At 41.3% G+C, this 12,483-nt stretch overlaps 1 protein-coding gene across 1 annotated transcript in view; it reads right to left on the reverse strand.

Moving 5' to 3' along the window:
* Positions 1 to 8,843: 8,843 nt before the first annotated feature.
* Positions 8,844 to 12,483, reverse strand: part of LOC125721543 (NLR family CARD domain-containing protein 3-like) — a 349,177-nt gene continuing 345,537 nt past the window's right edge. Inside the window, exon 11 of the transcript XR_007385814.1 lies at positions 8,844 to 9,021. The gene's annotated coding sequence lies outside the window, so the exon portion shown is untranslated. The remainder of the gene's footprint in view (positions 9,022 to 12,483) is intronic.

Below are 12,483 nucleotides of genomic sequence, written 5' to 3' on the forward strand. Positions count from 1 at the left end.
CGCAACAGGACCTTGACCAGGATCCAATCTCCTGGCTGCAGATTATCCTGTTGAACAGAAACAGAATTTACTGGCAGACTACTGGGGTTATGTTTTTGTTGCGATGTTAGTAGTTTACGCATCCAATCGGCTAACGTATTTTCTCTGTCTGCTTTTCCTATATCACTCATTTCGGTTGCTAAGGGAAACGGTCTACCATACACTATTTCAAATGGTGTCAATCCTGCAGGAGTGGGAGTTATTCTCATCCATAATTTTACTAGAGACAAACATTCTGGCCACGGCCTTTTTGTCTCTTCCATTGTCTTTCTGAGCCTTGTTTTAATGGTGCCGTTAGTTCTCTCCACTAAGCCTGCGCTCTGGGGGTGATAAGCGCAATGATTTTTTATCGTAAACCCGAGTGCTTGTGAGCAAAGGGACATGGTTTGATTCACAAAATGAGTCCCATTGTCCGATCTTATAATATGAGGTATGCCATAGGTAGGGAAATAATGGCCTACCAAACATTTTGCAACGGTAGAAAAGGTGTATATAATGACTAGACAGTACTTCTTCCCTTGTGACCAAGATAATTCAATGAAATCCATATGTACAATTTGAAATGGATACTCAGCTGCGGGAAACTGGCCACGTTTTGGCCTTATGTTGCCTTGTGCATTGTGTTTACAGCAAATTAAGCACGCTCGACAAAATTGTTTTGCATAATCAGAAAAATTTATAGTATAAAAGTATTGTTGAATAATATGTACCATCCCTCCTGTTGAGACATGGGTGTTTCCATGGCTCACTAAGGCAGCTGTCTTGTATAAATTTTTTGGTAGGATGGGCTTGTCATTCATATAATAAGTTTTCCCTTGCTGTATTGCTCCTCTCTTAATCCAGCTCTGTATTTCTGTTTTAGGTGCATGAGTCTGTGCATCACATAGTACATCACTATCTATCAACAAGACATCTGTAACATTTAAGGCAGGTTGTTTTTGTGCAGCACTTTTTGCCGTCATGTCCGCAAAACTGTTTCCTTTAGCTATTGCGGAAGCATCAGTTTGGTGTGCCTTACATTTGCATATCGCAAGGCAATTTGGTAATTGCACAACATCTAACAACCTGAGTAATAGATTCGTATGAGTTAAAGATGTCTTGAATCCTCTATTTTTTCACACTCTTGCATGGTGATGAACAGCTCCAAACACATATTGACTATCAGTGTATATTGTAAGTGGCTTGTTTTTGAAGAGCTCGCATGCCCTAATTACAGCATAGAGTTCAGCCGCTTGTGCTGAACAAGCAGGGGGGAGTGCATTGGCCTCCAACACTTCAGTAGATGTAACTACAGCATATCCGACCTTGTTCTTCCCCATGTCATTTTTTGATGCTGATCCATCTACAAAAACAACCGTTGAATCTGGTATTGGGGTCTGTAAAATATCTGCTCTTGGTTTGGTTTGTTCTTCCACAACTGCTTTGCACGAATGTGGCTCTCCATCTTCCGCTGTCGGAAGAAGGGTGCTAGGGTTGAGAGGACCACATCGCTGTATCGTGATGTTTGACTGTGAAAGCAGGAGTGAGACTAGGGTCAGATGTCTAACATGTGTGAGGAATGGCAGTGGCGTCTGCAGTAAAACCAAAGAAACTGAATGTGGCACCTTCAAAGTGAGTGGGTGACACAACACTAATTCTGCTGATAATTTCACTGCTTCTGCAGCAGCTGCACATGCCTGCAAACACTGCGGAAAACCAGCTGCCACTGCATCTAATCGTTTAGAATAGAACGCTAATGGCCTCTCTTTTGCGCCGAATGGCTGTGTTAATACTGCCTTCATATACCCTTGATTTGCATCAACACATAGGGTAAATGGTTGTTGATAATCTGGCAGAGCAAGTGTCACATTAGTTTGTAACATCATTTTTAAGTTTGTGAATGCCAATTCTCCTTCTTTTGTCCACTGAATTTTATCTTTCAGTGCCATGTCCTTCCCATAAATCAGGGTTTGTAAAGGTTGGACGAGTGCAGCATAATCAGGTAGCCATTCTCTGCAATAATTGCAAAGTCCTAAGAAGGACATCATTTGCTGTTTAGTCTTTGGTTTTGGTGCCTCTTGTATTGCCTGTTTTCTAGTTTCTAATAACGATCGACCTTGTTGGCAGAGTTTATGTCCAAGATATATAACTTCCTCTCTGCAATACTGTAATTTTTGTTTTGATGCTTTATGTCCTGTATCATACAAATGCTGTAACACTAACAGCGTGGCTTCTTTGCAATGTTGTTTTGTATCTGAGGCAATTAATATATCATCTACATACAATAGCACTTGACTATGGGGCGTTATTTTACAGGAACTCATTGAGTATCTAAGAGCCATTGTATATACATGTGGATTTTCTGAAAACCCTTGAGGGAGTCTAGTGTATGTGTATTTATGTCCTTTATAAGTGAAACCAAATAAGTGTTGTGAATCAGGATGTAGTGGTACTGAGAAAAAGGCATTACTCAGATCCACTACTGAAAAATACTTCTTATCAGGGGACAAGGAATTTAGCAAAAGGTGTGGGTTTGGCACATCTGGCACAACAAATGATTAATAACAGTTTCTTCAACCTAACATATCCTAATAATAATAGACTGTCATCTCTAAATTGCCCACAGTGTGTGAGTGAGTGCATTCCTTGCAATGGACTGGCATCCCATCCAAAAGTATACCATTGTGTCCTATGCTACCTGGGATAAGCTCCAGGCCCTCGTCTCCAGGATATGTGGTACGAGGATGGATGAATAATAATCATGTTTATTTCAATTTCAATTATTGACAAATATAAACATGTATCAAGGATAATAGCAATAAATACAGTATGCCAAAATAAATGCTAGAGGAGAATCCTGCAATTCCTGCCCCAGTCCTAGGTCTGGGGAGTTTATTCTCACTGAGATTGCATAGGATTCCTCTGGCTGCTGTTTTTCTCCCGTACACGTGAAGTGCTACTTCTTCATTGCCCACATGTGAGCCAGTATGTGAGCCCTGATCCGGGCTACCATCCCGCCCAAGGCATTTCCTCTGTATGCTGCTTCCTGCAGCCCTGCAGTGGATAAAAGGAAAGGACAATGGTTTGTTGATTTATAGCACATGTATTATTATATTTTATATTATTCAAGTATACATTACTCAGTAATAACTCAGTAACTACTCAAGTACAAATGATGAACAAATACAGTAACTGTTATGATTAAGAATGAACGAACGTGGGATCAGTATATAACTAATACTTTCTGGTTAATTAATGAATTAAGTAAGAGTGTACTACTTCAGGGGCGGCATGGTGGTGCTGTCATGCCCGGCTCGTACGATCCTCGTGTGTGCCACGCCCCCTGATTACCCACGTGTGCTTCCCTGATCTTGCCCAGCTGTGTCCACTTATTTTCGCCCAGTCTCGTCTATTTCAGTCCATGACTTGCCTTAGTTTCTGGTCCGTCATTGATGTTAGTTAGTCTTAGTGCTGTCTGCTCCGTCCCGATCCCGAATAAATCCCCGTTTTCCCCGTACTCCGCCTGCTTGCCTGCTTCCTGCCCGCTTGTCAGCCTGTGCGCACTACCCGCTTTAACCAGCGAACTCTGACAGCTGCACTGGTTAGCACTGTTGCCTCACACCTCTGGGTCCCAGGTTCGAGTCTCCGCCTGGGTCACATGTGTGTGGAGTTTGCATGTTCTCCCCATGTCGTCGTGGGGTTTCCCCCCACAGTCCAAAAACATGCTGATGCTAACTGGAGTTGCTAAATTGCCCTTAGGGGTGTGTGTGAGAGTGAATGGTGTGAGTGTACCCTGCGACGGGCTGGCCCCTCATCCTGGGTTGTTCCCTGCCTTGTGCACATTGCTTCCAGGATAGGCTCCGGACCCCCTGCGACCCAGTAGGATAAGCGGTTTGGAAAATAGATGGATGGATGTACTACTACATTATTTGTGCCCCCTCAAGTAAAGTGTTGCTCCTAACTCATCTGGTCTTTTTATATGTTGTTAAAACATACTGAATTAATCCCTGCAAGAAATTCTTTGAGGGGGTTAGAGAGAAAATGCAGGAGACTGAATCCAGGACCTCAGCTATATCTTTTTTAAGTGTTTACGTGTAAACAGTCAAGACTTAACTATATGGGCTCATACTAAAATTTTAAATTCATGGCAAAGTGTTACTCCATTTTGAACAATATGAGCAGAGTATGCACAACCTTTTTATGTGAGACACAGCTATATGTACTGTATATTTGTGCTTCCCCTAGACTTCCTGAGACCTTAAATAGTGTGACATTTGCAATAGCGAAAGCCTTCGTTTTAAAGATGACTTTTCATGTTTTCACTTGAAATCATGTGGAAAGATCACATCTCCACGCACAAAGCTCTTTCATATTTCCTGAGAGCCATATTTCATATTTGCTGGCGAGCTGTCTCAAAATTTTATCAGTTCTATTCCAGCCCCCTATAATACCTCTGCAAAGACTGAAAAAGATCCATCAAACGGTTATTGAATTATGGTCTTAGCAGGGTCAAGCATCAAAACTGCTGCTTTTTTCATTATCACTATGTGGCGCTGCTTCCATTTTGGGACTGTTTCAAAATTAAATCAGTTCTAGTTCCTCACCAATACCTGTACAAAGTTTGAAAAGGATTCGTCGAACGGTTTTTGAGTTATTGGCTTGCATGCCAAAGTATCTGCAGCGACAGGGGAACAGTGCTAAAACCAAAAGTATTCCCTGAAGGCCAGGGAATACCATCCATCCATCCATTTTCTAAACCGCTTATCCTACTGGGTCGCGGGGGGTCCGGAGCCTATCCCGGAATCAATGGGCACGAGGCAGGGAACAACCCAGGATGGGGGGCCAGCCCATCACAGGGCACACTCACACACCATTCACGCACACATGCACTCCTACGGGCAATTTAGCAACTCCAATTAGCCTGAAGGCCAGGGAATACAACAAAGGTAATTTATGCTTACAGATCTGAAATCAGCAGATCACATTTATGTACCATCATGTATGTTAAGTTCTTGTTGCTGTTAAGCGGAGAACTACTACACGGGAGAGAAGTATCCAGGCTGAAAAATATCTTCTGGAATTTTACTGAGGTCAGCATGTTATTGGCCCCAAAGTGGCATTCCCATATCAGTTGAAATATGCAATTGTCTGCATGCATAAACTTGCCTCTTACGCCATACTCCATGCTAGGAAATAGCTATGAAAAGATTGTCCTCGTACTCACCTCAATCTGGGAATACTATTGTTGTTAAATAGCTATGCATAAGATTACATTTGCCATGGCTGAGACTGAATCACTTTCAATCACTACATGATGGTTAATACTCAAACACCTTATTCAGCTCACCAGCCAATTGCCAGGTTTAGTAGGTGTATTTGACAGGTCCTTGCAAACTGGTTCTCCAGGACTGGAATTGGGGAAGCCTGATATATAACATTATATACTGTACAGGTCCTTCTCAAAAAATTAGCATATTGTGAAAAAGTTCATTATTTTCTGTAATGTACTGATAAACATTAGACTTTCATATATTTTAGATTCATTACACACAACTGAAGTAGTTCAAACCTTTTATTGTTTTAATAATGATGATTTCGGCAAACAGCTCATGAAAAAGTGCTCCAAAATCTCCTGATAGCTAGCTGCATTGACCCTGCCCTTGATAAAACACAGTGGACCAACACCAGCAGCTGACATGGCACCCCAGACCATCACTGACTGTGGGTACTTGATTTCCGAATGACATGCAAAATTTGCTTTCATCCGAAAAAAGTACTTTGGACCACTGAGCAACAGTCCAGTGCTGCTTCTCTGTAGCCCAGGTCAGGCGCTTCTGTCATTCGGAAATCAAAATTTTGGAGCACTTCATGCTTCCATCTGCTGAAAAGCTTTATGGAGATGAAGATTTCATTTTTCAGCACGACCTGGCACCTGCTCACAGTGCCAAAACCACTGGTAAATGGTTTACTGACCATGGTATTACTGTGCTCAATTGGCCTGCCAACTCTCCTGACCTGAACCCCATAGAGAATCTGTGGGATATTGTGAAGAGAAAGTTGAGAGACGCAAGACCCAACACTCTGGATGAGCTTAAGGCCGCTATTGAAGCATCCTGGACCTCCATAACACCTCAGCAGTGCCACAGGCTGATTGCCTCCATGCCACGCCGCATTGAAGTAGTCATTTCTGCAAAAGGATTCCCGACCAAGTATTGAGTGCATAACTGAACATAATTATTTGAAGGTTGACTTTTTTGGTATTAAAAACACTTTTCTTTTATTGGTCGGATGAAATATGCTAATTTTTTGAGATTTTGGGTTTTCATGAGCTGTATGCCAAAGTCATCAATATTAAAACAATAAAAGGCTTGAACTACTTCAGTTGTGTGTAATGAATCTAAAATATATGAAAGTATAATGTTTATCAGTACATTACAGAAAATAATGAACTTTTTCACAATATGCTAATGTTTTGAGAAGGACCTGTATAACCCCCCCACAGCCAGATGCCACTGTAACCAAATAATCAATGTTATTCACTTCACATGTTATGGCTGATCAGTGTATAACCTCTGTATCTCAGTTACGTTTCAGACTGTTTTGCTACATTGTGCAGATTAATATACTGTGTTTATAATACATTTCAAAATTTCCCAAAATTCAGCACATTGTCAGTTTCACTGGCCAACACACTGATCATTGTAACATCATCAAGTTCTTTAGCCAAATTAGGTGTGCTGGGCAATGGGAAACCTGACACTGCAGTACAGTGAATTATGCAGCTGCACTGGGAAAATGTAAAAACACATTTTACCTCCAAGGGCCACTGTTCTCCCACCTTTTTTCAGCAGTCTTACACGTCTGTAAACACATAAAATATGTTTGCACATATACTGTACTGATCCTGGGAGGATTAAGATGGCAAAAATATCAATTGGGCTGGTGACTGCACAATATTTTAGAAGGTAAATTATGAAATGTATGACTATATATATTACACAATGATAAGGTATAAATACAGATACGCTACATACCGTTGGAGTGAAGCTGAAGTCCTTCTCTCTTCTAGACAATGGAATCAGTAGAAATTAAGTTTTGCCACGACATGAGAAGCCAGGAAAGTGAAGCAGAACATGAACAGGAACATTATTCAGCCTTGGCTGACTAGGTCTGTATTCCAGACATTACATTCATGATTTAATTTGACTGCAGGGGGCTTGAATAATTTTAACTTGCTTGCAGGTTCCCTATGTACAGTATGTATTACCTTTCCTGACCTTCGGAGGTCCTCCCTCCTGTTTCGGAGCATTTTTAAGGCTTTTTCCCGAATTTCCTGCTCTTTGCCGACGAGGCTGCAGGGCAACTCTGCTGTGACCTTGAAATTACATTAAATATTCTGTTAAAACACTTTATTTGACGTTTTACCTTGTGAATTGAAATTTTAAGCACTCATTGTGCTTCATGTGGTAAAAAAATAAAATAGAGAAATTAAACTATTTGATTAGAGACATTGATTCTAAACAATTTTATGAGGCACAAACTTTGCTTATGACAGGGTTCCAGTCAATTTCCGCTCCCTTGCAGGCAATGGTCCACATTTTTGATGCACCCAGGGATGACCTTATAACAGCCTGGTGGAGATGTGTAGAAAAAAGAAAGATATTGTCACGATCACCGTGGAAAGTGGGCCATCGAGCGGGCTGGCGAGCGAGCGGGCAAAAAGAAGGCAGGCAGGTAGAAGGACCAGGCGGGAAGGCGGAATATGGGGCAAAGTAGGGGTTTATTCGGGGTAAGGGCAGGACGGAACACAGGCATCGACAAACATCAATGACGGACCAGGGACACAGGCAAGACTTGGACTTAAGTACACAAGACTGGGCGAAAATAATCACACACAGCTGAGTACAATCAGGGAAGCACACGTGGATAATCAGGGGGCGTGGCACACAAGAGGATCGTACGAGCCGGGCGTGACAGATATCAGTTTTGCACCAAAAACGTTAGAATAGAGAGGAGTGCAGGTGGACATAGAATGAGCAGAATGAATGGTAGCAGTATTTCTGATGTGATAACCACTTATTCTGCTGATTCTACTTCCACCTGCACTGTCTGTGTTCTAACAGCTCTGTCCACTTTAGTTTCTATTTCCAGGACTGTGTGATACTTACACTGAATCTCTTTTGTTCAGGTGTTGCCGCTGACTTCCCTGCTTATTTTTTAGGAAGTCTTCTGCTTCCACTCCAGACTGATTGAGGGAAAGATCATGAAACTAAATATGATATATTCAGTAAGCATGAACTGACAGCAGTATGTCTGTGAAACCACAAAAAACACAGAGCTTGCTATCAAACAGACAGTTTACTTGCCTTTAGTTTTAAAATGGAAATTAGGGATTTCCTCAGTCTGAGGTTTTTGGGGAACAAAAGGTAAACATCTTGTTCCCCAATGTCCACAAAATCATCCCCTGTCACACCTTGTTCTTCATGGTAAAACACAGAGAAAATAGATTAATCCACATAACTGTAACTATAAAACCCAAAATATTATGGCCACACAGAGGTTGAAAAAATAACAATGATTATAAATAAATTAATAATAAAACACCATAATATAATTAAGGCACGCAGAGTGAGCACATAGCCGGCATAGCAACAGTAAGTAAGGCGGACAAAGGGGCAACTGAGAAGACTGCATCAGCAAATGTAGCATATTTACCAAAAACACAACACTGATAGGAGTTATCAATTTAGCATTACCATATACAGTACAGTACTGTGCAAAAGTCTTAGGCAGTCCAAAGAAATGTTTAAAGCTGTTTATCTGGGTAGCAAGTGCACTTTGGCTTAGAACAAAAAATACAATTTAATATTAGAATGTGTGCAAATTAAGAGTAACACAATAAAAACTAGTAATAATTTCTTATGTTTTCTAAAAAGTTACTGATATCTAGTTGGATGGCTAGATGAACACCGCTTCAGTTCCCAAACTTCTCCTCAGGGGCACCTCAGTCGTTCCATGATTTTGTTAAATTTCCCCAACAGCTCAATTAAATAATTAGATATATTGGTTTAAAAAGTCAGTGAGAGATTGACTAACTGTATGAGGTCTGCTAGTGGTCAAGTCAAAAAATACATGGCTGCACTGGACGGTCGCTGCAAATACTAGGATGATTTTAGCAGAGGTTCTGAAATGGTGAAGCTGACACACTTTGACAGGCATCATATCATAGTTTTATACCAACACGAGGATAATCTAAACATCATTTTCTTTGCCTGCCTAAGACTTTTGCACAGTACTGTATATATATATTTAGGTCCTCAATCATGGCCTTACAATGGCTGAGGCTGGTCGGCCGAATGATGGGAGAACAACCATGTCCTCAACCATTCAAACATTTCATAGAGCCATCAGGTATGTAATCCAACAATGTGCCCTGTACTGTAATATTGTCCTCTTACTGCAATGCTTCATATTACAGTATCCATTTGCATTTTATATTACACAGTGAGTTTTACTTTATACAGTTACACACTGGATGTATACTGTAGCACACATGTCGCGTCACTCATGGTCACACACACAGATTAACCTCCCCCCAAACCACAGGCAATATGCCAGGACAAGCAGTGTAGTACAATCTTTTATTAAACATGCAAAAGAGCAAACCCACTACTTAACACACAGTGGGGGAAACAGAATATCTAACACGACGAAGGGGGGGGGGGGGGGGGGGGACATGTCCTACATACATACCTTTCCCTCTGAATACACCCCCATAGAATTAGCATTTCAATCTCCCAAATTCCTGTGAAAATGTTACTGCGATTGAGCATGTACATGAGCGACTGACTACACACCAATACAATCCAAATCCAAAACACACATGGTAAATGTGCTTTTATGAGATGTGCTTTTATGGATACTTTTATGAGAACTGAAAGCGCTTTACAGTTCATGCCTCACCTTCACCCATCCACACACCGGGGGCGGAGGCTGCCATGCAAGGCGCCAACCTGCACGCCGGGAGCAATTTGGGGTTCAGTGTCTTGCTCAAGGACAATTTGATGGGGTCAGGAGAAACCAGGACTCGAACCTGCAACTCTCCGGTTGCTAAAAGATAGCACTACCTCCTGCGCCACCATCTTCCCCAAATGTAAGGAGAAGGAGGTTCCTCGGAGCTCCGAGATGTGTTTGGCTATAATAAATCTCAAATATAGCTATATGACATAGTTTTTCATAACACCAGCATTTATTTTTTAGGTTTGTCGAACTCCGTCAAAACAGTTGAATTAGAACGAGCCCATTATGTAACTGGAACCCCTCCCACATGTAAACACAGTGACGCGCTACAGCGTTGGTTTGTTGTCTGAGGCTATGATACTGACCACAAACACATTCTCAGATTTCACTGTACCAATCACAGCATATCCAGGCAGAATAATGATAGCAAAAAACATTCAGCATTAGATTCTAAAACCGTCTGTAATGTCTGTGTTTATCCAGTGGACCATAAACTAAAATATGCTTTTCTATTTCAGATTCTTTCAGATGTTTTAAAATAATAAATAAAAAAATCATAATAATTAAACCATGCATTACTGACTATCAGACAACTTCAACAAGTTACCAAATGGATGCAAAATCAAAGATATTCCTTTGCGCCTGGCACTAACCATGTATTCCTTCACAGTACTAAGCCATAGAAAGGTCCCCAATGAAACCCCTGCATTCCTGCATCGTAGATACTCTAATCTCAGCATTTATAAGATTCTATTTGTTTCTACTGTGCAAAATTATTTGTAACACAAATGTCTAAACTGGCATGAGAGACAGATTCAGCTCTTGTGAAGACTGGCATGTGAAACTGGAACAGGCACTGGATAAATTCAGTGCACATAAAGACAGGCAGTGCCACAGATTAGCACTGATGACATGGATTCAGAAGATCAATCCTGTTAATACTCAACCTTCAGATGAGCTGGAAAGAGCAGCAGCAAGTGAGGAAAAATCTTCTGAAGTTAAGTACTTGGCACGGCAAGGCCTGGCTTTTCGAGGTGTTGGTAAGGAGAGTGGGAATTTCAAGCAGCTTCTAATGCAAACAGCAGAGGGCCATGCAGAGCTGACCATGTGGCTGAAAGGCCACTTTGATTTCACCAGTGCTGTTTAACTGTAACGACTGTTCCTGGGTTGCCCTCAGTCCTTGTTATTAGTTATGATTCTCACTGTCCTGCATTGTGTCTTGTTAGCTGTGAATTTAAGTGCCTGTTCTGCTTCTGTTCTTTGATGCTTCATTATAGCTGTATGTTGTATGTATGTATATAGTTCTCTAGTTGTGTTTATTCCACCATTTAGTTCATTCCTGGTCATTTGCTGTTTATTTTGGATCCATCCTGATCCTTTTGGTTTTGATGTGTGTGTTGTAAAAAACCCTATTTTCCACCCGTGTCATGCACTGCCGCAACCAGAAAAGGGCAGAAGATATGGCACAAAAACGGAAGAAGCCTAACTTTAAAAAGAACAAAAAACATCAAGACTCATCCAGCATGGGGTGGTGGGTTAACGAATAACACAAACAATCAAAGAATAAGCAAACAAATGAGAGAAAAGATGCAGAGATGACTGAGAAGCAGGGGATGACTGGAGAAGAGACGACAGGACCAGAAGACAGGAGGGATACAGGGAGAGCGGAGAAGACAGTATAACTGAAGAATGGGAGAAGAGGAGAGACCACAGAGGAAGGAGAACATAGATGACTGGAGGGGAGGGAATATAGGAGCAACAGAGAGAAGGAGGAAGGGCTGCGGAGGAGAAGACAGGATAAGAGGGCAAAATGTGAGCAGAGAAGGACAAACACCCCCACTGCCCAGCAAAGTGCACTTGTAAGTAAACCACAATTTTAGCCTTGGGCTCAATATCTGGACTTGTCTCTGTGTAGCAATGCATAGAATCCTTGACACTGGTTATGACTGTACTGTATTAGTCCTAAACCTGCCATTATAGTGTAAGGAGAAAAGATTTTAAAAAAATAAATCATTTTACAAACAGGTAGAGCGATGTAGCCCCAGGAGAAGTCCCCCCCCCCCCAAAAGCCCTGTTTGTTCCCTTCTAGCTACCAGATGAAACTCACAATGCACCCCACGCCACCTAACTTCTCTTCCACATGATGCACCTTATTTACCCTTTGAATCCTGTCCATTATTGAGCGTTTTTCAATCCATTTGATTATAAGCTTATTACACTGTATGTACATTAGTCAGCCACATATGCTGTATGGCTTTGTTTTCCGGACAGTCTGGGCTACTCAGATGTGTCATAATTCGATTTGTAAATGCTGACAGTCTTGATATTATCCTTCTTATCAGGAAAAACTACTTGTGTATATAGATATTTCTCAATTTTTAGTTTCATCTAATATAAAAATTGGCAGGCAGTACAAATAGAATCTTATTATCTTTCCCAGAGCAG

The sequence above is a fragment of the Brienomyrus brachyistius genome, unplaced genomic scaffold, assembly GCF_023856365.1.
Source record: "Brienomyrus brachyistius isolate T26 unplaced genomic scaffold, BBRACH_0.4 scaffold34, whole genome shotgun sequence".
Taxonomy (NCBI): domain Eukaryota; kingdom Metazoa; phylum Chordata; class Actinopteri; order Osteoglossiformes; family Mormyridae; genus Brienomyrus; species Brienomyrus brachyistius.